General features: G+C 44.6%; 1 long non-coding RNA gene across 1 annotated transcript; it reads right to left on the reverse strand.

Annotated features, from left to right (window-relative positions):
- Nucleotides 1–16,027: 16,027 nt before the first annotated feature.
- Nucleotides 16,028–21,625, reverse strand: LOC147412660 (uncharacterized). Its single transcript, XR_015184180.1, has 3 exons — nucleotides 21,587–21,625; nucleotides 20,575–20,681; nucleotides 16,028–16,041 (listed from the first exon to the last, which is right to left on the reverse strand). It is a non-coding gene; the product is annotated as an uncharacterized LOC147412660 (long non-coding RNA).
- Nucleotides 21,626–24,797: the final 3,172 nt, after the last annotated feature.

Consider the following 24,797-nt stretch of genomic DNA (forward strand, 5'->3'; position numbering starts at 1 on the left):
TGGTCCTGGGGGGCCATGGGAAGGCCCCACGCTGCCCGGCTACTGGCACTGGGGTTTACTGGTCCTAGGGGGCCGTGGGAAGGCCCCACGCTGCCTGGCTACCAGCACTGGGGTTCACTGGTCCTGAGGAGCCGCAGCAAGGCCATGTTTGCACGAGGACAGGGCCCAGTCTATACCGGGAGGCGATCCAGTTTGTACCGGGACGGGGCCTAGTCTGTAGCGGGAGGGGATCCAATTTGTACCAGGACAGGGCCCAGTCTGTACTGAGAGGGGATCAGGGCATCCAGTCGGTCCTGGGACAGGGCCCAGTCTGTACTGGGAGGGGATCCAGTCTGTACTGGGTTATTTTCTATATTCCCATATCAGTTGAAGCTACTATGAACTTAGTATATTTGAAATTTCAAGTCTTTCATGAAATCTGGCTGAAATCACTCGCTGGATTCTCAAGTTATTAAGGAAGGACAGCCAGACAGGCTCTGTTTCCCATGGCTGGAAACTTACCCAAGTCCAGCACCAGAGATGGACGTGCCCAGAGTGTATCCTAGACTGAGAGATGGGAGATACTTGTATTGATGTCTTTCAGGCCGCCTGATCATCTCGTTGCATGCTCTGGTGGTCGCTTCTGAATTGTGTCCACTTTTCAGGCTTAAAACCAGTGCCTTGCTCTGAGTATCAACATGCAATACCTACTGGATCATAAAGACTCTATTTTCCAAAATAAAAAATATCATCAGAAGCAGGCACAAAAGTATTAATTCAATAAATAAGACTTACACTAATTCACACCTGAAAAAATATCCTCCCCTCTTCTCTTCTACATAATTTTCAAAGGAAAGGAAACCCTCAAAGCTCTTTCTAAGAGTCCCAAAAGAAACTCCAAGGAAATAAATATTATTTACTTTGCATATCCTGCAAGACAGTAAGCAACCTCCCAAAGAGGGTCCACAGACCCTTTTCAGTATCACGAATTTCCCTTGCCGAGACAAAAGAAAAATATATCTATGAAGAACTACTACGGTTTTAAAACGCCGTGAGAGTCAGACCATTGATGCCTGTCCCTGTCACCATACACAAGGGAGCACCCCGGTTTTTGTGTCCTTCACCAGTTTTATAGCGCGCTCCAGCGGTTCTCTGGCTTTGTGCACAGGGTTATCCCCAACCTACAAAGTTAAAAATAAACTGAAAATCTTTACTGCTAAACCCAGTACTAGCTCTTGGTAAACACAGTCCAACCTTGCTTATGAAAATTACTATATTGAGGCAATATATTTTATTTAAGGGTTTAATGCATATAATAAATAAAAAGGTGCTTACGTTACCCCAAAATAGCATGAATTAAAGGAAGAGTGATCACAAATTACTAAGAATTAAAATAAAGGAAAATTTGGTTTAAACTTCTTTAGCATGTTAGAAGGGTAAGGAGCACGACAAGACTGCTTAGGATCATTTGATCTAGTTTTTGGATTCTTCTGATTCTTCCTTTCATGAAAACTATGAAACAGCCACAATGTTTTATTTTATTTCCGCTATTACAACTGTAATCTACTTCTGCAGAGAGTTCTACAGAAATGCCAATGCCAAATGGCATTTTTATGGGAAGAATAAAAATAAGACTTTTTTTTTTTAAAGAAGATGGCAAATAAATCCCAAGTTGCTGATTTTCAGTACTACAAATAAACCCAGCTTTTGGGAAGGTATTTAGATTAACCACGTTTGAAATAATACTACTGTGTTAGCTGACTATCCTTTATTAACAGTGTCTTTTCCACAGTTTTTCTGCATTTCTACCCGCAAGGCTCACCTCAGTGCAGGGCACTCTTCCAGAACAATCAGCACCGGTGTCACCACAGGTAACATCAGCTGTAAATTCCAGACCTGACTGCCGAGCTTCAGCCATTCCAGTTACAGCCTTGGCAGGCTGATAAGCCTTCACGGGCTGTTTCACCACGACCCTCGGCTTCAAGATCCCTTCCGGCACTCCCGGCAGCACACCCTTTCTTCTGGAAGGCTGCCACAAAGGGAACCAAGGAAAAATCACGTTAAAAAGCCCAACCTAAATAGTGAGGAGTAAAAGCAAAACCCAGAACTGTTGAGATAATCGCTCTTCAGAGGACAAATTAGTTTGCAAGGTGCCTCAGGCACCAACGGTTTGGCTCTTCCCACAACTACCACAAGCAACTCCGACTGCAGGTAAAGCTCTTGAGGGCAGGGTAAACAGCTTGTTGTTCTTTGTTTCCATCAGCCCCACTCACCCACTGGTTAGATACCCTTGTTACCTGAAACGGGACTTCAAGAGTTAACTGTTCATTCTCAAACTGGCAAATGCCAAAGGAACAAATATTCTTTACTTAAAGTTTCTCTTTTACGGCAAATAGGTGTATGCTGGTGATTGGCTAATTATTTGAAAGAGCTCCAGGCCATATTTATTACTTCCTTACAAAGCAGCCAGCAGACACCTCATACAAAATGAGAACAACAGAAAGCAGGTCAGGGAGTTTCATCTCCCGAACCACGACTCTTTGCCTAGGAAAACGTTCTGCTCTACAGGCAGAAGAAGAAGGAAGTGTTACACACAGATAGTTACTGTTTGATCCCCAAACTGCACAAGTAAAACACAGTTTAATTATTGAGGAAATGAGCCTTCAGTGTACATGAAAGCATAAAGTGTAAATATTTCCTGAACTGCCAGAAGTTCAGCCAGCTGACAAATATCAAAAACATTGGGAAATGGGAGACTTAACCTCCCCCCCTTCTCTCTGCTCATAATGGAGCAAAATAGAAACTACAAGATCCATTTGATCTTAAGCTGCTCGGCCAACAGGAAGGGAAAGTGCCCGTCACAGAGCCCTGATATCGTCAGCTTGACAAAAGCTCCTCCACTGGGTGACACTGGGGTATCATCTCTAATCTGGTAAAGCCAGTCAAGAAGTGCTCTGAGAGATGCACGGCCAGATTTGAATGCATCCTATCTAATAAAGAGGAAAACGAAATAGGAAGACAATTCTTTCATTTACAGCCCGAGCAAGGAAACCCACCAACTCACATTAAATGCTGGTAACACTACCAAGGATACAACCACAATTATAATCTCAGCTATAAACAAACATACTCTCATTCAAAATTTCTTACCTACCTACAATTATAAAGAACATGTTATAATGACCCATGAGACTTTTTTCCCATTAACAGAGTTGCTGTTAAGCTCCATAAGAGAGGCCACACAGAGTAACTCATTCTATCTTTCCGTTTTGCATGGTTAAGACCAGAATGAACTACCACGGTTAAAAGAGAACCACAATAATTTATTAACATACAGCCGAATAACACTAGTCCAGTTTTGAAAAGAGGTAGTGGATTTATGTGACATTCTAACTTATTCTGAAGCAATAGGAAAAACCAGCCTCACCACAAGAATGGGACAGCTCTACACACATGGACATACAGAGTTGATTTTTCTTTTTTAACAGAACAGAGTCTAATTCTCTGTGTAATTAAAAAGACATATTGATGTGCACAGGTATATGTGTGTGCATACACACACACACACACCCCCCCGGTACATTTTTATCATCTCTGTTGTGTAGCAGAAAATGGTGCTATTCGTACGTGCCAGTGGTTTCCAATGACACCCAAGGGTTCTCAGTACCTTGGAAAAGATGCTAAAGTCTCCAGGGAAACAAAGTTTGTGAGAAAATGTTAACCACTTACTTCCCTAAGCTTTCAACCTGTCCCAGGCAGGCTGAAAATCAGTAGCTGTGTGCTATCCCAACGGAAGGCTCTAACGGCTGGAAGGCTCACACGAGAACAGCACTGCCGTCGGAGCAGGATTCTGGCTCCGTTACTGAGGGAGCACGTTGCAGGGCTTTCGTTTGAGCTCGCGGCTGGATGCTGGGTGTCCCAGGAACACAATTCGTTGGCTTTGCAATACGCAGCACCATGGACTCCACACGATACTGCACAACAGGGTGGATATAGTCACTGTAATTTCAGAAATGCAGAGTAAACACGGCTGTATCCAACTGTGCGAGTACACACTCCCATTTCCTGAATTTAAAGTACGGACAACCAGTTTTCCAAAATAAACAGCCATACTCTCACTTTTAAGGTACATTTTCTGTCCCATAGAGTGGAACCTTTCCATGGGTTTCCTCATCATTTGGCCCTAATAACTGAAAATCAAGTAATTCTAATTTTTACCTATGGAAAAATAAACACCCAACAGGCTGCAACAACATATACGGATGGCCATGCTGCAGTCAGGGAACAAGCGTTTACTGACCTCTATTTTTGTTGGACTTGCAGAATACTGAAGAAAACAAAGTCCAACATGCAGCTGGTGACCATTTTCCCGGTCACCATTCCAGGAACGAGGCACTGCATTATTATTTCAACATCTGGGAAAACAGAGAAATGACATGAGAGCTGTGTAGGCTGGTAATTGTGCCTCCAAGCTTTTAACCATGAGGAGTAACTAGAACGTGCTTTGCAGCAAGAGAAGTAGGGGAAGAATCTAAGTTAGCCCATTTCAAAAGTCTGCTGTTTTGCTCTGGGTATCGTGCTTTCTCCCTGAGGATGCCACAAGTAGTATAGGAAGCATAAAAACCCCAAAAGTTTAAGAACTTTCACCTTGTTTGAGACATCACAAAATATTGCGTGTGGAGGTAGCAACATGAGACAAAACCAGCCCTATTTATTTATTATTCAATGCTTTAGTAAGGCTTTAAAAGCATTGATAGCCAGGTATTCACTGTGTCCATTCACAATAAAAAACAAAATAGCTGAAAATTACACACATGGGTGGCAAAGGACTGAAAATTCCAAATTTTCAAAGAACAACCCCATATAATCCTAAGATTCTGTTCTTTGTAAGCAATTAAATCCCTGCTGAAAGCCCTCTGCCTGACGCACTACATAGTCAAGTAGTGTACTGAACAGCTTCGGTGTAATTTCTTCAACTTTGACATTATCAATGAACTCAGAGAACCAACAGCTTTAACAAGACCCTGCTGCCTCACAAACAGGTTGGGGTTTGAAAGTGTAGCTCTGCATCAGCATAAGCTGCTGCTGCTGCCTTGCACTAATTTGTGTCCAGTGCTGAGCTCAGGTGCTCAGGGACTGGATCTGGCAAGAGCTAGGGGTTTGGGTTGGTTTTCTTTTGTCTTTTCTAGTTTTCAGCAAGTTCTTCAATCATCTGACCAAAAATCCGTATGTCTATGATCATCTCCCTGTTAGATTTGTTTAGTCTACTATGGAATAGTCAAGATAGCTTAATAAAATAAAAGAGAAGAGACGTTTAAAAAAGGTCTTGTAAAACTTAATAAGAGATACAAAACTATGGAAAAAATAAAATACCTGAAATCTGTTCTTAGTGCTATTCCGTTTAACCTCTTTTCCAGCTAAGGAGAAAAGGAGTATCTACATAAATGGCAGTGATGATTCTTCTGAGAGAAAAAAAAATTATCTGTGGTGACTGGGAACTGCTGCAACTGCTATTGTTGTGATCTGGAAAGGTTGAGTGGGAACAAAACCCAAGTGCACAGAAGGAAAGAGAAAAGAGCAGTCAGGACAGAACATGCAGCCTGTTTCTGCGCTCACCCCCACGCACGGCCATCTGAGAAAATGACAGGCAGGACAGGCTCTGCGGGCTGCAGCCGTGACCGCTCAAGCACACCTACACCAGCAGCACGCCAGCCCCCCCTCCCTGTCCCTAACTCTGCGTTTCTCCTCCCTCGCTCCAACAGCGGCACTCTTTGGGGATCGTGGTGAACCGGATCAGGGAGCTGAACTGGCAAATACCAACTGAACACCACCGGGGTTCTGCTGCCAGGGCCGCCCCCCGCCCAAAACACAGGGCCAGCACCAGCAAGACCGACAAGAACCTGCACTGGGTCACGAGGTGTCCCAGGCAACTGCAAAGGAGAAAGATGGTCACACTCTTGAATTGGGTTGGAGTGTTAAGGAACGGCAGCTTCAGACACTCCCGCTTCGGGCTGGCTCGAGACAATGCTGATCTGCTCAGGACAGCAGTTTCCAAGTTGTCTTTTTGTCCACGGAAGTTGGCAAAATGATCACTCCTGGTCAGCTCAGCTACAGTCTGTTACAACAGAAAGCAGAAGGAGGGTAGGAAAGAAAAAGGAGGGTAGGAAAGAAGATGACAACAGCAGCGCAGACCACATGAGTGAGAGCAGTTATCTCTCGTATCAGGTGCTGTTCAGGGCTCATGAGAAGCCATGAAAACATTCTAGTTGGTCCAGTCCCTCAGAATCCGGGCAAGGAAAGCCTTTGGTATTGCTGGAAACTGCTGGGGTCTCAAAGAAAGAGCAGTGTAAGTAAGTATCACTCTGTCCGCTCCCGCTCCCTCTCATGCTGCTATTGAAATAACAGAACCACACACGACTTCCATGACACAAGTCCCTAATAAAGCCAGAGCCCTTCTTGTCTTACCATCAGATCTCACCCAGAGGTCTGCTTCATAGCAAATGTCGCTCAGAACACACTCGATGCAGCTTTGCCTGCCCTGGAGGAAAATCATCCCCTCTTTCTAAGACGTTCTCAACTTACTGGTTATGGTTTTAAAAAGCATTCATTCTCAGACTCAGTCAGTAGAAGAGACTCACTGGCGTGATTACCTCTGGGGCGCTCACTCTTAAAAATAAACAGCTATTTTTAATCTCTGAGACTAACCATTCAGTCCATTATTACTGCTTTTGAATGGCCTTCCTCTACATTTCATGTCATGCAAAACAGTTTTCTGTGACCTCATGAAAACACACACACTAACTGAAAAGATACTGGAGAATGATAAATAAAGATAAATACATATTATATTTATATATATATATAAAAAATATAAAAATAAAAATAAATAAATTAATTAATTAATTAAAATAAAGACTGTTTTGCTTTTGTGAAGTGTAAGGAAAACCAGATCTTACCTGGGAGCCTCTTGTTCATACGTGTAAGAACCGAATGCCAGAAAGTCTCGCCGTCTCACGCATTCCATCAATCCAATCCAGTTTGTCTGACAACTGGAGATTCCCACGGACCCAGCTGACAGAATGAGCCACCGTTTTCCACGTGTGAAAGGCAAAGCCTCGTTATAAACAATCGGGAGAGCGTTGCTCTTTCTACTAATAACAACGTATTTTTATGACAGCTTGTTACAAACCAGCAAACAAAACTTCCCCCGGGACATTCTCATACGACTCTTTCAAAAACGTGGCACACACAAATATACACTTATGTATTCTAAAGACAGACACAGAACGTGCTACAGCAAACTGCTGTTAAGGCCCATCTCAACGACATACTTTGTACTATTTTCCCCACTCCCCCAAAGGACTACTGAAACAGAAACTCCAGTTTCTCTTCACCTGTTTACATGGGTTTTAAACTGAGTGGACTTTGGTAGAACAAAACCCTTCAATAATAACAATCAATACAACTGTTAATATAACACCTTCTGTATTAACAACACCTATCTCAGCTGGACACAGATTTAGAACTTCAGCACTAAACCAAGTTTCCACCTAGCTGGAAAGTATTTAAGTTGAACAGAAATCATCTGTATGTCATGAATGACGCTCAGCTCAGTACTCAGCTTTATGAGCTGTTCATGCCACACAACTCCAAACCACTCTAATGAAGAGTGAAGCCCGGTGTGATACGTGTCATTTAAAGGCTGTTTCTAAGCCGCTGTAGTTACGGTCTTAACATCTTGCACACGGTTTTGTTCTCCTTTTAAGCCGAGCTTCGTTGGCATGCACCGTGAAGTAAAACAGAAACCTGGCAGTTCATTAAAAGTCCTTCTGATGAATAGTACATACAAACTAAAAACCTTCCAGAACTTCAAAATGGTCCATCTATTCAGATACGTTGGAACTGGGACTGAGCATTTGTTTTGGTTTTGTGTACTTTAAACAGAAAAATACATGGCGATGAAATATTGAGAGTACAACTACACAACAGAGCACAGCACAACAGCAGAGTAAATAAACTCATGTTGCTGCATACAGACTGTTCCAGCACCTGAGCTAAATTGATTATTTCTCCCTATGCTGACTGTAGCTCACCCCTATTCCCATGTTAAGAATCTGGCCTTAAAAAGAATAAACAAACCGGATCAATAGATCCACCCATAGACATCTGCCTTATTATCAAACCAATCAGACAGCACTTGGAAAGTAAATAAAGGAAAACGTTGATGAGGAACATGAAAGCCCACGTTTTCAAAAGGGTAATTCATTAGATTCACCTAGAAAAACACAGAGGCTGCGTTAACCTGCGTGATGTCTTTCATAGTCACAGAAATCCCTACTTTTTAAACACCCTGACAACTCAATTAACTTTGTATTAGGATTCTTTGCTAAAAAAGTAAACATACATACGTATTTACAAACTATTTACAAGTCAGGAAAGAATATCCCTCATCAGTTGAAAAGAATAGGTGAAATTAAGTAAATCACAAAGGTCAGGTCTGAATTTGGTCAGAACAAGACTTCTAAGGACTCAATCATCTGAGTATCAAATGTATGGTCTTAAACAGCAAAGCAATGAGTAATTCTGACAGCTTAAAGTAAGTTCAAGTAGTTAATTTAGTAAAAGCGTCACACTTGACAAGTTGTGAAAACAGGTAACTTGTTCTCAAAAACCCTAAAGGAGTGAAAAGGAACATCACGTAACATGACTGAAAGGTAAGGGCTTCAGTATTTTACATTCCAGCGACACGCAAAATCCAGTCTCACCCAGTGGCAGAATGCTCTATTTGAAAAGGTGTACAAACAGAGAACAAACAGTTACAGAAGGTACATGAACTGTTCAACAAAGCCTACAATCATCAAAACCCCCCCCAGTCAGTAAATACATTAACCTTTTAAAACTTTACCTCATTTCTCATCGTTCTCCAAACACTTAAAATATTTCGCCCAACAATATTCATTTCACTCATTGTATCTGACCCAAATTCATCCAGCTCAGCTGCAAATCGGTTCTTTTTCTTTTCATCTAAAGACATTAAAAGAGAACAGATTTAGACAAGTTACAGGACAGTCAAGGCCAGACCGAGCTATCCCTCTTCCAATTTGAGCTCTCTAGAAAAATAAGAATTCCTAAAGACTGTCACCGATTGCACAAGATTGTGTATTTACCAGTCTTCCACACGATCTCTAAATAACACTCCCCCAGGTTGTTCTGCTCTCGCACGTCCAAGACAACACGTACTTCAATTTCACTGAAGTGGTGTCCATGGCAAAGTGTTTTCCGTACCAAATATACTGGTTAAGCAATGCCCAACGTTACTTCAGAGCTAGCTGCATGCACATCAGTGCACAACATTAAAAAAAAAAAAAAAAAAAAAAAAAAAGGTATTTCTGCCCTGTAGCATTTATAACTCAAGGCTTTGCTTGTAACGATCTTACCTAGTCGGAACGAGGCCAACAGAGAAGCAACAGAGAAGAGGTCCATCTGTAGAAACACTCTGCATTAATTTTTTCACTTTATTACAGGGCAACACCATTGGAGTGGTGCTGCAAAGCTAGTGAGCTCTCCTAAGAGCTCCAAGAGACAGAAAGCACAACCCTCCCCACGGACTCTACCTAAATCCCCAGTACTTGGGGTCAGCTATTTGCATACAGCTCAGAGCAGCACAAGTCAGTAAGCTCTGAGATGACACAAGGAGCCTAACAGGGAACTGGTACTCAAATCTTTCTACTTCACAAGTAGGGTCAGTGCTCCGCGCTGCTGAGACTGAGCTAGAAGCAGCACTTCCCACCCAGACATTACCCCGCACTGATACAGAACCGAATCAGATTGATGCCGTGGATTGATATTTAATGTCCTTGGGTTTTTTAGGTTACGGGGGAAGATCTGATCAATTTACCTGCCCTCCAGGATGTTACAGACCTAGAGGTTAACCTGGTCGTCCAGTAGCTCACATGACCAAAGCAGTCATTCTAGAAAGATCCATGGCTGGCTGTAGGAGGAGGCTACCACTTTAACAGGCACTTCAGAACCACTTCAGATCCCCTCTCTAACACTCTTCTTTGCTTAGATATTTGTGTGAGCTGTTGTTTATTCTTTCCACGGTTTTCTTCAGTAGACTACAACTTCTCAGTACTTCTTCACAAGCTCCAAACACAACCTAACAAAAATATATCTTATCATCCCCCAGAGGAGCAAAGCACATCTTTGAGTCTCTTCTGAGCCTTCTCTGTTTTTTCAAAATAGTTTAAAATACATTGGAGCAGGAGTCGGGCACACTGCTTATCCCAGCTGTTTCACTTGTGTTGAAGTATTCCCAGTTTAGAATTCTCTGGTGCTCACTGCAATCACCAGACCTGACAAACGTAAACCTGCTGAAGGGCTACTCTGCATGCTAAGTGAGCTGTGAAATGCCCATAATAAAACGTAACTTCATCTGAACTATGCAAATTTTACTAAGTGTTGCCTGTTTCCCTTTGTTCTATGGCTGAAGATTCTTTAATCACTTACTGACTTAATAGTATGTCTCTCCTCAGACTCAGACAGAAGTCTGTAATGCCTGAGGGCAGCAGCTGCAGTCCATCAGCAGGAGCAACCAGAGTGCAGCTCTGTCAGCTGTACTGAATTTCACCCAGGTAAAATCCCGGTCCTTTATCCAAACAGTTAACTGTCACCATTTCACCCTCAAAAAATGGATACCAAAAAACCTTCAGCAACTGAACATCACAAAACGATTAAAACTTTTTGACAGGGTCCTATTAGGGGAGAGCCATAAACCTAAATTGTTTCCACTTCAGCAACTTGCAAACAAACCCTTTCCTTTTAAAGTAAACCTCTTAATGATCCAATTTGAATGTGTAACAACTTACACTGAGGTTTATGTTTGCTGTAAGCCATTAACATTTTTCCAATTAAATGCTTTTAAATGTTAAGGAAAGCATGTCTAACACAAACCTTTGTAAAATCAAACCATGGAAATGGAAAAGTAAGCAGCCTAGAATTCCAGAGCTTTTCTAAATCCAGCTTGTGACAGAGACCATCTCTCCCAAGCAGGTGTGCAGAACAAGTAACTTCACTTTGGTTTTCTCAAACAGATCAATGATAGTCATTCAACACTGAGGAAGAGCTGAAAACTTGGTTTTAGTTTTGATTCCATTAATTTCTACTACATAGAAATGACTCAGGTATTCTTTCTTTTAATTGAGAACAACAGAATGAGTTAAAATATTTCCACAAAACAAGGAACAAAATCGGAAATACAAACTACTGGCTAAACCTATGTTAATGCAGGTTTATTAAATGCAATTCTTCTGTCACAGAACAGATTGACAGAACAGTCGAGGTCGGAAGGAACTTCTGGAGACCATCTAGTCCAACCTCCCTGCTCAAAGCCTACGACCTCTTCTAGTCTTTCAGCTGGCTTTGGATTTTTTTTCTTTGACTCCAGTTTCTACACAAACGTATTCTGACAAACGTTCAGGCCATCCAATCACAGCTAAACTTAAGCCCAACAACAAAGAAGCAGAAGAAAAATCAGTGAATGTAGGTTTTCTTCAAGGACATAAATATTATTAGCCTCACCAATTAACACGTGTACGCCCTGCAACTGAAGCATCCTGAATTGACAATAATTATAGCAGAAAGTCTAAAGTTTTACATTACTTACCTCAAAAAAGCAATTCCAAATCTAAGACTTTGCAGCTGTTTGGTTTAATATCCACGTACATCTGTTCTTTTACTCATTTTATTGACTCTATCAGCCTGGTTGGGCTCTACATTTTTCAGAATGCAAGATGTGTATAGACATGGTCCTGCTTTCTATCTCAATGAACAGTGAAACAGTAAAGGACTCGGACATTTCAGATCATCACTCTAAGGCGGGTTAAAAAGCGGCTGGGACGGCCAAGCACAGAGAGTGGTGGTGAAGGGAGTTCAATCCAGCCGGTGTCCCCCAGGGCTCAGGACTGGGACCCCTCTGGTGTAATATCTTTAGGGATGAGCTGGATAAGCTAAAAACTTAAGCCCATACACAACTCACAAATGAGACCGTGGGTTCTGCTGCTTCTCTCTGACAAATAAGTAACTCTCCTTGACAATTGTGCCTTAGAAAAACACAGGACTCCAATTATTGTTTCTAACATTTGCAGCACATTTATATAAAACAAACAAACAAACAAAAAATTAAGGGTGGAACTCCTGCAGGTAGCCAGACATACACTGATTTTATAGGAATTGTGAGCATTCTGTATTTTTGAAAAACCAAGTTCTTGATGTTATGGAGCCAGACCAGCCAGATCATCTCCTGACAAACTTCCTTGCACCCAGCTGAAGGATTGCCCCTTGAAATTTTCATCCTGTCTCAAGGATTAAGAAACTGTTTTAAAACAAAGAAAAATCTAAGACATGATTTCCTACAACAACGGCAAGTTAACAAAAATATTTAAATGTGACATTTTTGACACATTAATCCTGTTATTGTGGCTGCTACTGGTCAATCGCTAGGGATCAAGGTCTCTGTTAACCCAGACAATTCCAGAACAGAAATATTTGTCTTCCCACTGGAAAAAGTGCAACCTCTTTCTAAAGAGATATTAATTATCATCATAATCTTCTACTGCATTTCCCACTTTTTTCGCCTTTCACTTAATGGAAAGGATGAGTTTTAACTGCATCCACAATTCCTTTTGTATCAGTTTATTTCACTTTTGGAAAAGATCACTCTACTTTCATCACATTCTTTACTAACACTAAAAAATGTTTGATTTTTTTTTTTTTTTTTTTAACAGATTTCTTAACTGCTTGAGCAAATTCTAATACAAAACTACGACCATGTCAACCGTTACAAACCCTCTCTGGAGTGAAGCCTTCTGTCTATGATTGGGCCTAAGCAGAAATACCACTGAGCCTCACGAGAGACCATTTCCAGAAGCCTTTTGAAAGCTAAATAGTCCAACATACAGGTTGGCAAGGAGAGACAATGATGCCCAGTGGCAGCTGAGCTTACTTTAAATGTGACTGAAGCTCCTGAATGGAAAAAGAGCTCCTGACCTGACTGTGCAACCACAGAAAGTCAAAGAGCAGCAATTCTCCCTGCAGATGTGACCCACGCTTCAAGAATCCAGAGCTAAACTTGAACTAACTCACAACGGCAGAAACCACCTCAGATCAGATTTACTTCTGACTTAGGGACGTGTGTGCACAGCAGCTGCGTGCCAGAAAAACACCCCTTCATGCAGTTGGCGCCTTGTCCTGTCACACGGCTAGCCTCCAGCCTGAACCTGGAGATTTCCTTGCTCCAAACGCTGGCAGCTGCTAGAACATGGGCGGACGAACAATACTTTTCTCCTTGTAAAATACGTATTGTATCAATGTGATGCATTTTGTTGGTCAACTGAAAAGTCATCAAAAATCAAAAAAAAAACCCCAACGGATTAAAAAAAAAGCAGTGCTTCCTTACATACAAAGCCCTCATACTTTTTCCATTTTGATCCTAGCTTGCAAATAATATCAGAGAATAAAACGTTCCTTTATACTATGTATTAATAATCATGACAGACTAAACACTCAAATTAGAGACTGCTTAAAGCACAGTACTTTGGAAAAAAACATCATTGTAATCAGACGCTGTAAAACAGCTGCTGTCCTTTGGCACATGTAATCTTGTTTTCTTTTCATAAAGAAAACAACCTCCTCAACTGGATGACAAATATAATAGGGGTGGCAGCAATAAAAATGTGTTCATTACTGATCTGAAGGCAGGACCTGCAGAAGCGAGGGCTGATTCAGTTTCCAATCCCACTGCTTAACCAGAACTGTGCTACACAGAAACCCACCTCGGCAGTTTCAAACACAAAAGGAAAGACTCAGTGTACATCTCACCATACACAACTCAGAAAACTTGTATTGCAAACCTCCCCTGAGGAGTAACGCCAAGCATTACGGATTAGGTGCAACATCCCACAGCCCTTTCAAGATTCCCACTGGGTACTGCATCTTGATATTGCACCTGAAACAGGACATACAGCCTTGCTGTAGCCCACACTGCTTTAGGCAGCAAACAGCACAGAGGCACAGCTGGAATGTAAATAAGCAGCCTCTGCTCCTACTTTCTCTCTAATTTTTAGGAAAAGAACCTGTCACTGAGGAACAAACCCAAGCTGGCATGGTCTCTGGAGTTAATAGCTTTCTTTTCTTCTGCTTTCCAAATCTAAATCAGTTTTCACTAACAGCGCCAAAACCTTCCAGTAACTTTTACAGCTGCAGGGTCATCAACTTCAAGACAGCTACTTGGCAACCTTTCCACACCGTTTGGATGCAACTGTGTTTACCTGGACACACAAACAGGCTGCACAGAGAGAGACAACATAAGACAGACAACTGTTTTCAGGCCAGCGTCTTATTTTGAGGAGGTTCACTTTACACACTGAAAAAGAAGATATTTCAGCAAGCAGCCAAAGAGCACCCATAAGAAGCATGTGACAGAACTGGACGTTGTAGCTGAGACAGATAAGCTGTTAGCCTACTTCCAGGGGCACTGATCAGAAAAATCAGTCCCAAGTTATATATTCGACCCAATATAGATGCAGCTACTTTGTGAAACACTTTGAAGCCTGCAGCTGATGGAGTTCTAAGCATGCGGTGTCAGTTACACGTATATTTGTTTAATCGAACCACAAAAGCACAAATATAATCAGTGACTCGATCAAGAGGTGATCTACAGTAGCAAACAGAAGAACGGTTATGGAACTAATATCTGGATTCTAGAACATTGATTTTGTCACAGTATTTTAAGGTTTACTCAAGAAACAGAATTAAAGCAAGCTGTATATGGGTACTAAATTTGCTGCTGAACGAGTTTCATGCCAGCAGAGCTGAATCTCGCAGTCTCTTCAGGCAGCTTCTCATTGCTCAAACAACTCAGCAGCCAATCTATACAAAGTATGGAACAAACGCCTCAAAAAAGGAAAAGGTTCTTCAAAAACACCCCCACAACACACTAGAAAACACATCCCTTTAAGAACCAGGGATGGTAGAGGCTAATGACCTCCCATCTCATCCCTGACAAAATTCCAACACCGAAAACAACCTCAGAATACATACACTGTCTCCCAATTCCTCAGTCCTACTCCAGCCGTATTCACATCTCACAGAAGCTATAAACCTCAGGAGAAAAAAAGAAACAAAAGGACAGGAGGCTATTTGCCAAACAGCTCTTCAGAAGCACGAGAAGCCTGCCCGTGCAAGGCGCAGAAGTGGTGTGCGGGAAGCGGAGCTACACTGTACGATGCCGTAAATCCGCGAGGCCATGCTGCAGCCCACAGAATAAGCCCCTGTCAGGAGCTGGACGCTGGGGTAGTTTGGGAGAGGGTGTGAGAAAGGAAGGCAGAGGCATAAGCCGCACCACAATGGCTGTGTCCGCTTTGCATCCTCAGACCCTCCCTATGAAACCGCAGAAGGGACTGGAAGGCTGTTGACAAGAAGTGCCCGCTTCTGAAAAACGGAATACGCGAAGTGACAGCAACTGGAACGATGCTGGGCCGTGAGCACTGGGACAGTGAACCAAGGAGGCTACGGGGCACGAGCAGTGCGGGAAACGGCGTCTGAAACGGCAGCGAGAACGAGGGGAGAAAAGTTAATCCCGAGCTGAGTGTAGAAAGCAGCGAGTTCCTGCCAGGAGCTCATTCCTTCTCCAGTGAGCAGCACTGGAGGAGAGACAGACACTTGGACGGCATCAGATATACAGCCCAGCCAGGGGAGGGAAGGGGCACAGGGGAGGGAAGAACAGAGGAAAGAAGAGAAGCAGGCCCCCTCACTGAGCCATGCCAGAGCTACTGCTGCTGGAAGGGAGCCAGATTAGAGCTGGAGCACTTGCCTCAGCTTTTTCCCCTCTCAGAAAACCAAGCAGAAGCCACCAAACTTAGACACCTACCTGAAATGCATTCAGATTTTGCCGACTGCAAACCCCTGCTCTGAATTACACCTAGCCTCAGCAAAACTCGTCAGCAAAAGCACACAAGAGTGACTTCGGAACATCCTCTTCTTTGGCTGAGTGTTTGTGCTGCCCTGAAAGAAGATTCATTCTTGGATCAGTGATCTCATAATGTAAAATACAAAACCCTTCAAAAAGAGACAAATACATAAGGCGGCAGCAGAGTTATAATACCCCTCAAATGACACGTTGCTTTGTCTTAGGTAAATTCCTAATCTGCCTTCTCCAAAGGCCCTCCTGTCAACTGAACACACATTTCTCAGGCTAACACCCTCCAAAAGCAATTGTAAAACCTGTACCTATTTCTGTATCATTTGTCACGTAGCAGCCTCAAATCACACCCAAATCACAATTCTGATTTTTAAAAACACTTCACCTACCTGTTTTACAACTCTCATCACACACCAACAGGGATCTTGTATGCTGTTTACTCTTAGTGTCCTCAGCTGCTTTGCACTCAGGCTTGTGAAGCAAAGCAATAATTTAGCAACGTCGGCTCGTTTGTTAATGTCTCCCCTAACATGACCTCTAGTCTCACCCTGATTTCTTTCTGGATGGATTTACAGCTTGGTTCTGTCTTCCTGCAGCTGAATAAGCACCTGACAGAAACGCCCAACCGAACAGTCACATACTCATTTTGAAGCAGTCAGGGAAATCTCGAGAAAAGGCTCAAGAGCTTGAAATGGCCAAGAGCTAGTAGGGAATAAATCAAAACTTTGATACCTCCATACACCACAAGTTAGCAACAAGGACGACAATTCAAGAATCACCAACTAAACAAGAGGCTGTAAGTAAACAGAAAACCCCATTTTCATTATGATTTCACTCTAATAAACAGGCCTTGCAATTTCTCAAACGTTTTTTGTGTGTGTTGAAAAGAAATACTGCCTTAGAAGGTAACCAAATCTTGTTTCATAGTTCAGCATTGCCTAGTCAATTAAAAGCTATTGTTCCTATGTATAAGCAGCAACGTTATGAGACTCCTTTAGAGATACAAAGACTACCACATCAAATAATACCTACAACCTTACACCACAAAGCATGAAATTCAACTCTGCTATCATTGTATTACCACCGCGGCAGCGCTACAGCATTTCTGAAATCACACTCTCCTCCAAGTCACTGTGTCAACAGACAAGCCAGTCTGCTTCAAGCTCCAAAGGGCTAAAATGGAATGAAACAGCTCAACCAGCTCAGATGCATTCAATCATAAATTCTAGTGGTGCTTCACTTGACTTTGCTATTGTAGTCAAAATTTTACTCTCTGTATTTTACAGAACAACAGAAAATCGTAGGCGCATTTTTGGGTTCAAACAAAAGTTTGATTCCTTGCCTTTCATGCTCTTACTATGTAAAGGTGCAGGACATCAAGAGATGACGCCCATAGTCTTGCCAAATGCAACGAGATTTCTCCTTCAAAAGACCTAAAGAAGTTGTCCAACCTTAGTGCCACCACAGCCCATTCGAGGAGTTGATCCTTCTGCTATTTTCAATCAAAAGTCAGGTTTCCACTTCCCCCAAGCACCACACCGCAAACCACTTAAACTTCCTAGATTGTACCAGCAAACCTTTACAAACCGATGGCTGAGCACAGGAGCACACAAAAGCCCTCAGAGAGAAGAACACCGGCAGGCCTTGTTCATACACCTCTCTGAGCACAATCCCTCCAGAAGAAGAGGCAGAAAGACTAGGTAGGCAGCTTCAGAGGCAGCGCCCACAGCTGGCACTAGCCATGAGCTGCAGCGCTGCTGGACGTTCGGCTTCTGAACATCTGCATCAGCCGCTTCCACCTGCCCATCACCCCCCTTCACTCCGCAGGCGGAACGAGGAGCCTGGGCTGACCCTGACTCCCCAGCAGCTGCCCAGCCTGGACACCCAGCCTGACGCAGACGGAGGCTCGTGCAGAGCTCCCCACGCCACAGGAGCAGCAGCCTGTACAGACAGGGTGGGTGGCTGGCAGGCAGGCAGCCCGGCAGCTGAGCGCCTTTCTGCAGGCAAGACACGCACGTCAGACCCCGTGAGAAAGGGTCGTTCTGATCCCTACCAACTCCAGGGAAGACAAGCATCGCGCTGCCTGCGAGCCAAACACCAAGGACACTCCACTGTCTTGTACAGCAAGTTAGAAGTTGTTTCTGATGTTTCTTGCTCCTCAAAGAAAATGTCAGTGTAGACACAAGCGATTACACTTTATTTCATTCTGTATTTCAACTCTCAAACAAGTAATTGGACAGGCACCTCTCTCAAGTCACCTACGTGACTTCTGACAATGACTGCTTGGGTCCAACACCTCTGAAAAGAGACACAATTACATTTCTCTCCTTTTTAAAAAAAGAAAAAAAGAACACAGATGTAATAAGAAGTTCTTGAAGCTTATTAGCAATCATTACTAAAGGTATAGAAAGGAAAAAAAGCCATTAAAAAGTTTCACATGGAAACAAATAGAAGATGGCCAAATCACACTTCCTTTGCAGACCATAGTCAAGTGTCTTCTCTAACCAAGATGAGGTAGAAACGCCTGGATTATGCAAACTAATATTACAGTTTACGGCTTGAGAAGCCAGGGATTTCCTACTCTGTTTCTAATAGCTGGAGAACTAAACCACTTCACTGTTTACTTTGTGATGCCGCACCCGTGATTTGGCAGAGCCTAAACATCTTCTTCAAAGAAAATCACCCTGAAGGAGTTAACCTCACACACAGAAAGCCTGATACCTGCCAGACAACCTCAGGCTCTACAGTTTTTAAGAATGAATAGTTACTCATGCATTACATAAATATTATTACATCATATCTCGTATGTATGCAAAGTTAGAACTACAATAAAATAGGTTCCACTGTTTTAATATTGTATCTATTAATCCCACTCATCCACTTCATTTGGAGCTGTAGATGCATCAGGTCACAACAGCTTTAACATCTTGCATTCCTCTGTGTCTAAACAGGGAACAGAGAGATAATTCTAAATACAAAAAAAACCAACGCACCACCAACAACAAAAACCCCAACAAAAACATCTGATCTACCATAATAACTGGGTGAGAGGACAGATACCATTCCTGTGCTATTTCATTACGATTTTGTCTTGCCTAATATCTAATGTATACATCAACACCTCACTTTCAGGATGTAAGTAAAAAAAATATGCAGAAATACCTTCATTCCCAAGGTCAGCATTACACAACGTGAGTATAAAAGGGATCACAACAAGGACGCTGAACATGGCTCACATCTCAAAGAACACGGCTTTTTTTCCAACTCAGTAATTAACGCATGAGTAAACTACAATAAGTATTACATTCATTTTCCTAAATATTAAACCCGTTAGAAATTTGTTCCGACGGTCAGAAACACACTTGAGTCACGGCAAGACCGTAACCCTGAGCCCATAGAGAAGGGGCAATGAAGAAATGGGATGTGACATGTGGAAGTCTCGGGGACAACACGGGGCCAGTGGTTAGGACGTTCCCTTCTGCAGCGCAGCACCAGTGCCCGCCGTTGTAGGCACTTTGTACCATGCTAGCGTAGGACCAACATAAAACCCCCACTTTGCAAGTCCCGCACAAGTCTCCCTCGTGACTACGCCCAGAGGTTTCCCCTCGCACGCTCACCCTTAGTCTTACGCTAAAGGGGGAGTTGAAAACACAGTAATTTGTGCCCCCCTGTGCTGCACAGTAATCCCACCCCTAAATTCCACTCCCCGTGGCTGAACGTAGGCTGTATCTAACAGACCCCAGCCTGGCACGAGTAAACCTGTCCCCACGGCATTCCAAAAGTCTGGGCAGAGACTGACTGCTGCTCCTGGCCCCGGCAACTCGGACCTGGGGGTCTCCCTCTTCACCACCTGACGGTGCTCTTGGCAAGCAAGCTCTGGTTTGAGCACCTCCCCAGCAACCCACCAGCACAACTGGTCTTGTACCAGAGAGCTGCCCTTTTTCCTGACAGAAGCAAGGGGCTCGAGGATCTGGAAGACCAGCGGCCAATTATCTTTCCTGAACACAAAACAACCCCGCAGACCCTTACTTCAGCTGATGGCAAACTCCTTCCGTTCACAGCTCAGTCCTTGCACAGTCCTCACCATCCTCCAGGAAAGTGGGTGGGCCTGGAAATAACTGGGTTCTCTGGACATACACACACTCTTCACCTTGAAGGTGTACTGATAGCTGCACCCACAAGGTACCCCAGGGGTCACAGCATACAGGCCTTTTCTTCTGCCAGAATAAAACACACAGCGCGCACCCAGAAACCTGTACCGTGAACTCTGATCTGAGAATCAGAGCTTTTAAAATCCCCAGTTGCTGAGGCTGCTGAACTGGTAAAGCACGGTAGAGGTGGAAAGCTTTTCCAAGAAATTGCTCTGCCTACATTGTATTTACGTGCACAGGCTACAGGTATTTAGAGGTTCTTATTCGTGAGTGCCTAAATTTTAACCAAACCTTCTGAACCACAGCAAGTTCTCCACTACTTCAGGGTTCTTTGTTTTCGAGGAGACTTTCACACTTTGAATCAGCCTGTCTCTAGATAGACAAACCTAGCCATTTCTCTCCCCCTTCATTGCCAAAAAAAGCTTGTTTGATGTTCCCCTGACATGGAGGTGTTTCTTAACTGACCTGCTCCCGTTTCTCCAATCCCACACGTCGGACCAGTCCATAAGTATCGCCTCGGGGTTGCTCAGCCACAGCTTTCCAGGCTCAGCTTCTCCTCGTCCACCAAGCACCTCGTAAGAAAAGACATAATTACAAAAGTTACTGCCATTGCAAAGTTGTGAGATTCTAACTGGGCAGAAAAGTTTCCCAAGTCATCCTACTACCCAATGTTACAGCACCCTCAAACACAGGGCTCAACAGGCGGTTCACAGGAAGGTTGAACACTCCTGCCCCAAGCACAGCCACACTCAGAAGCACGAGGAACACCTTTGGGGGCTGCAGCAGTTTTGGCTGTCTAATTGCAATCCACGGGCTCCAGTCCGTTAGAGTTTGCATCCAGCAGCGTGCCTGGCTACGTCACCCCTGAGGCATGACTCTTCCCAGTCCTTCTCCCTCCACCTCTACCAGAAGAGTTGTTTCAAGGGACACAGGAAAAGATGTGTTTTAAAAAAATAAAAAAACACAAAACAAAACAAGAGATAATTCTAAAGCCTCACTGATTTACGTGAGTGAGCTTAAAGCTTTGCAGAAACTTCAGGCAAAGCACCTAGAAACTGAAATGACTGTATTTATCTTCTTTGCTGGAGGCACCTACACCAAACTGTTCAGAAACTCCACCCAGAAGGGATCAATCCCTAAGTACTGCCTTTTTATTTGGGTTGAGGTTTGGGAAGCTGTACAACAGTAGGTACACCAGAGACATCAGAGAGGACTTCTCTGAAGGAAGGTGAGGCTAAGAACGCTTCTGAACACACTGTAAACAATGTTGAGTCCTCCATACTAAGTAAAATACCACCATCTCCCCTCAAAACCCACAACAGTAAGCAGCAAGTGTTATTGACACTGGCATTACTGAAGCTACAGAGAACTGTGCCTGCTGCAACTCAACAGCTGAAATTTTTACCTCAGCGACAAAGCCAAAAGCTAGAACATTGTCTTGCCATGGAACACATTTATTTGCCACTTAAGAGCCCACCTGAAGTCAAAACTGTTGGCTGCGTTCCCACAGCTTTCAACAGCCACAGTTCTCCTAAGGAAGACCTTCTGTGTGCTGCAAGAAAGCACAATCAGGGACATTTACTGTCATTTTGCTTCAGTTAAACACAACCGCATCTCCGAGTCCAACGATTCAGCTCTGCCCTCACTCGCTTCCCGGCGAGGTCACCTGAAGTACGGCGCCACCGCCAAGGTGACAAGTCCCGAAAGCTGCGGCTTCCCAGTTCAGCTCCCAGCCCCCACGGTCTGCAGTTACGGCCGTCAAGCACTTCCCTCCCTCCCTCCCTCCCTCCCTCCCCGGCAGCGCCGAGATGAAACCCTCTCACCTCCACCCCGTCGCGGCCGCCCCCGGCAGGCGGCTCTCCGAAGGCACGGGGCGGCCAGGGAAGGGGAGCGGTCCCGGCGGCAGGGACGCAGAGAGCAGGACCGGAGGCCCCGCAGGCGGACGCCGCGTTACCTCGCTCCCCTCCGGGGCCCCGCAGCGGCGCTCCCGCCGGGAGAGGCCTCCCGCCCGCGGGGCTGCAGCTCCCTCGGCCCGGGCCGGGGCTGGTGTCGCGCAGCCGCAGCGCCGGCCCCGCCGCCGGACGGCGAGGCGGCCCCGGCAGCGCCTCTTCCCCCGGCCTCTCACCGCAAGTGCGAGCGGCGCAAGAGCGCAGGCGCCGGCGCGGCGCGGCGAGGGCGGCCCGGGGCGGGGGGGGTCGGGGCGGCCCCTCCGCTGCCGGGGGGAGGGCGGGCGCGTCCGGGCCGCGTCTCCCGCCGTGACGGCGCCTGCGGGAAAACGGGCCCGGGGCTGCGAGCGTCCCGCCGGCGGCTTCTGCGTTCGGTCCCCGCTGCGGCGATGAACGCTCTCGCGGGGCAGCGGGCGGGAGGCACGCGCGGCTCCCAGACAAAGCCGCAATCAGGCACAGGGTCGTCAGCCACCGCCGGGGGTTGGGGCCTGACCCCAACCTCTGACGCGGCTGCAGAGATGACAGGTGGGAGGTGCCCTTGGGCCAGCGCCTTGTAGCTCCTTTTCAGCTGTTTTTCATCTCAAAACGGAGAGCGCGAGCTGGGGAGGCTCGTGTGGCGCCGTGGGGGATGTGGCTGGGGAGCTGACGTAGGCAGGATCTCCCTGCGGTTCCTTCCCTCGGACAGAAATCAATCTGAAACTCGACTTGCCCAGGTCAGTTCTCCTTCCTGGTGGCAGTGTGGGATCCAGGAGCAGCGTCAGGAGTAATAAACCTCATGTTCGCCTCCGTGGTCAGAGCGGAGGCTTCTGCTTATCCACCTCAAACACCCACCCCACCCCACCCCCCCGCCCCCCTTTCTTTTTTACCTTCCAATCTAAAGCTTATTTTCCTCTGTGAGAGAAGTGGAAAGCACTGTTTCTGTGCAGTACATAGTTGTAAGGTGATGGCTCGACTTGAAACCGAGAAAACGGTTTAAACCGTTTAGTCTTGACAGTGCTGTAAGCCTTTGTGTTCTGTCTTGATGGTCACTGCTTTTTAAACAAGATCAAGCTCGTTTTCTACTTTAGATACATGGAGGAAATGATTGTAGAAGAGTTAGATTTGTAGGATAACAAAAGGAGGTTAACTCATCCTACTTCTCCCTATGGGAGAGGGAGTGGTTTGCGGGGGTTTTATTGTGCTTGATATTGATGTCCTCGACTGTCATTTAAAAATCCAGCCAACAAAGAAACCAAACCCAAAAACCACAACCAAAAACAGCCAACCCAAAAAAAAAACAAAAACAACCCATACAAAAAACCAGACTGGTTTGGATTTTGAGTTTCAGTGTGTTTTTTTTTCACTATGGTGAAAATTCTTGTTTTAAGACAGCTTATAGTAGCTTCTCTGTGCCTCCCTACTTCTGGCAAATTTGGAAAATTGAAGCCTTGTTCTACATCCATTATGTTCTTAAGTTTAGGCTGTAGAAGTTGTAGGCATTGGAGCATCTGAAACTTGGACCATTTCGGGTCATTCTCACTGCAAGCCATAGGACACAGGAGGCTAAATTTAACCCTGGTGTAAATTCCACTTGAAGTGACTGGATTTATCCGAGGATGAAACTAAACAATCATTAATGGACAAAGAAATAAAATGTGATGAGAGCTCTTCTCAGTCGGTGGCAGTTTCATGTCAGTGTGCGCAAAGGCTATCAAGAGCTATTGGCTTGTCAAGCCTTCCTTACTAACGTGTTTCCCCCAACAAGTGCTGCTGAACTGATGAGGGACTTCTTTCCTTCCTGTTCTATAAACATTGTGGCTTCCTCACCGTCAGGAGGATACAGCTAGGCCCGAGCTGGGTGACCAGCTCTGTTTGTGGACAGACGTAGTGCAGTGTGGATGGTGAACGGGGCAGAGATCCCTAGACCTTACTGGGCTGGGAAGAATAGGTAAATCTTACAAACCAGATCTTCCTGCGTGCACCTTCTCCACAAGGAAGGCTTGTTTCTCCCTAGTTTGCTCACTTCTGGCGTTATAGAAGGCCTACGTGAAGGCTGCCCCCAAATTAAGAGACGAATTAGCTAAAAAGTAAATGATCTGCGTACTCAGATCAGAACAGAAATCCAGGGACAGGTGAGGGAGGAGAGCACAGATATGGATCTGTGGAGATGCCATATCCCCAGTATTGCCTAGAAGTGAGGCCCTGGGGCTTTTGTTATAGACCCTGCTCTCGTGACAGGATTTTCAGCTGCTTCATCCATATTTTGCTCAGAAGCACAGGATTTTTACCGCTAATTTGGAAATAAACAGAGGTTGTGTAACACAAAATGCAAGGCCGTGTATCAACACAGTATTGAAGAAATACAATGTTTAAAGACAGAAAGCATTTAAAACAGAGCACATGCATCTATATTTCTGGTTGTGTTCAGCCAAAGAATTCTTCTGCTATGAAGTCTTTGATTAAAAGTGATTCAAGCCACAAGTAAAATTGCTTAGTACTTACTTCCAGCATCTTCTCACTAGGCCTGTATGGGATCGCAGATAATGCCACGCTTCACAAAGTCTTACTCCAGGAGGTCCCTGGCAACTCTCTTTGTGTTGCAAGGGAAAAAAAGACAAGAATATTTAGCAGTAAGACTCAGGAGTCTGCCTTCAGACCTGTCAGACACCTGAGCGTTTGTGTGTCTGTAGCTTCTGATAGCACATTGCCCCTTTTGCTTCAGATTTGGCAGCAAAACAGACTCGTAAGCGCTACCAGCCTCAC

This window comes from Leptosomus discolor, unplaced genomic scaffold (genome assembly GCF_034619465.1).
Source record: "Leptosomus discolor isolate bLepDis1 unplaced genomic scaffold, bLepDis1.hap2 HAP2_SCAFFOLD_45, whole genome shotgun sequence".
Taxonomy (NCBI): Eukaryota; Metazoa; Chordata; class Aves; order Leptosomiformes; family Leptosomidae; genus Leptosomus; species Leptosomus discolor.